Here is a 3,055-nt window from a genome sequence, read left to right on the forward strand (position 1 = left end):
GAACCCGCACCGCCCTGTGGCCGCAAGCCCCCCCCCCCCGGGCCACTGACTGGGGCCCCCCCCCAGAACGTTAAAAAAAGAAAGAAAGGGGATAAAAAAATAAATAATAAATAATAAAATAAATAAAAACAATAAATATAATTAATAAAATTAAAATGATTTAATAAAATTATTAATTAATTAATTAATTAATTAAGTTAATTAATCCGGTTTAATTAAATTAATTAACTAGTTAAGTTTAATTAAACTGTAATTAGATTAACCTAAACCCTAATTAACCTAAATAGAGAATGACAGGTGGGTCCCACTGGACCCACATGTCAGGGTTGACTCAGTCAACCCCTGTTGACTGCTGACGTCAGCATGACATCATGCTGACGTCATAAATACCTTTTTTTGAATTAATTAAATAAATAATTAAATTCCAAAATTGTTAAAATCTTTTAAAAATCATATCTTTTAATCCGTAACTCGGATTAAAATATTTTCAACATGAAAGTTGCTCAGAACGACGAGACGATTCCGGATACGCAGTCCGTTCGTCCGCCACACCCCCTAACCTATCGAACTTGCAACTTTCCCCTCTGGTTCATCTGTCCGAAAACACGAAACACCGGGAATATTTTCCCGGATGATTCCCCCTTAACCAGTACCACCTCATACCACGTTAGGGCACGCCTAGCATCGCTTCTTGACATGTCATGCATCGATATGCATCTGTTTACTTGGTATTCATTGTTTCTTCCCCCTCTTCTCTCCGGTAGACTACGAGACCGACGCTGCTGCTGCCCAGTTCGACTACGGAGTTGACGACCCCTCTCTCTTGCCAGAGCAACCAGGCAAGCCCCCCCCTTGATCACCAGATATCGCCTATTCTTCTCTATACTGCTTGCATTAGAGTAGTGTAGCATGTTACTGCTTTCCGTTGATCCTATTCTGATGCATAGCCTGACATTGTTGCTACACCTGTTGATACCTTACCTGCAATCCTAAATGCTTAGTATAGGATGCTAGTTTATCATCATTGGCCCTACATTCTTGTCAGTCTGCCTTGCTATACTATTGGGCCGTGATCACTCGGGAGGTGATCACGGGTATATACTATACATACATACATACTATACAGATGGTGACTAAAGTCGGGTCAGCTCGAAGAGTACCCGCGAGTGATTCACGGATTGGGGGCTGAAAGGACCTTTGTCCCGACGGCCCTCTGTGTGGATCTTTGTGGCGGAGCGACAGGGCAGGTTGAGACCACCTAGGAGACAGGTGGGCCTGGCCCTGTTCGGCGTTCGCGGATACTTAACACGCTTAACGAGATCTTGGTATTTGATCTGAGTTGGCTACGAGCCTATACGCACTAACCATCTACGCGGGAGTAGTTATGGGTATCCCGACGTCGTGGTATCAGCCGAAGCACTTCAGACGTCAGCGACGGAGCGGCGCGCGCCGGATTGGAACGTAAGCCTGCTCTTGTATTAAGGGGCTAGTTCTGCTTCGGCCGCCGTACGCAACGTGCAGGTGTGCTATGGGCGATGGGCCCAGACCCCTGTGCGCTTAGGTTTAGACCGGCGTGCTGGCCTCTCTGTTGTGCCTAGGTGGGGCTGCGACGTGTTGATCTTCCGAGGCCGGGCATGACCCAGGAAAGTGTGTCCGGCCAAATGGGATCGAGCGTGTTGGGTAATGTGGTGCACCCCTGCAGGGAAGTTAATCTATTCGAATAGCCGTGATCTTCGGTAACAGGACGACTTGGAGTTGTACCTTGACCTTATGACAACTAGAACCGGATACTTAATAAAACACACCCTTCCAAGTGCCAGATACAACCGGTGGTCGCTCTACCTCAGGGATATGAGGAGGGGATCGCCGGGTAGGATTATGCTATGAGATGCTATTTGGAGATGCTACTTGGAGGACTTCAATCTACTCTCTTTACTTGATGCAAGACGGTGGCTGCGAGAAGCGTAGTCTTCGACAGGATTAGCTATCCCCCTCTTATTCTGGCATTCTGCAGTTCAGTCCACTGATATGGCCTCCTTACACATATACCCATGCATATGTAGTGTAGTTCCTTGCTTGCGAGTACTTTGGATGAGTACTCACGGTTGCTTTCTCCCCCCTTTTTTCCCCTTTCCCTTCTTTCTGGTTGTCGCAACCAGATGTTGGAGTCCAGGAGCCAGACGCCACCGTCGACGGCGACCCCTACTACACCGGAGGTGCCTACTACTACGTGCTGCCCGCTGACGACGACCTGGAGTAGTTTAGGAGGATCCCAGGCAGGAGGCCTGCGCCTCTTTCGATCTGTATCCCAGTTTGTGCTAGCCTTCTTAAGGAAAACTTGTTTAACTTATGTCTGTACTCAGATATTGTTGCTTCCACTGACTCGTCTATGATCGAGCACTTGTATTCGAGCCCTCAAGGCCCCTGGCTTGTATTATGATGCTTGTATGACTTATTTTATTTGTAGAGTTGTGTTGTGATATCTTCCCGTGAGTCCCTGATCTTGATCGTACACATTTGTGTGCATGATTAGTGTACGATTGAATCGGGGGCGTCACATGCGCCAACTGGCCTGACTGCCGGCTGCTGGGGCGGAGGCGGAGGCGGCTGCCCAGCAGGCGGGGGTGGCAGGAGGCCGTCTCCCTTGGCGATCCTGGTGAGCCAGTGGCACTTCCGGGTGGTGTGATTCGACAGCTTCGCGCCGCTGTGGAACTTGCAAGGTCCATCCAAGGTCTGCTTGTAGGAGAAGGCCGGCAACCAGTTCGGCTTGCCGCCTTTCTGTCGCTTGGGCGGAGGCTGCTCTTCTGGCTGCTGGGCTTCAACGGTCGCGACCTGCCGGCTGCTGGAAGCCGGCTGCGGGGCCTTGCGCTTGTTGTCGCCCTGCTGTTGTCGCCGGCCGGCGTCTGCCGCTGGAGTTCTTGGAGCCTGAGGAGCTACTTTGCCAGTCGTGCTGATTTGAATTTCCGTCTTCATGGAGGAGTCAGTCGTAGCGTACTTGTCCGCTATGATTAGCAGCTCGTCGAGGGTTTCTGGCTCGTCGCAGAGGAGCTTGTGC

This window comes from Triticum aestivum, chromosome 2A, assembly GCF_018294505.1.
Source record: "Triticum aestivum cultivar Chinese Spring chromosome 2A, IWGSC CS RefSeq v2.1, whole genome shotgun sequence".
Lineage (NCBI taxonomy): Eukaryota > Viridiplantae > Streptophyta > Magnoliopsida > Poales > Poaceae > Triticum > Triticum aestivum.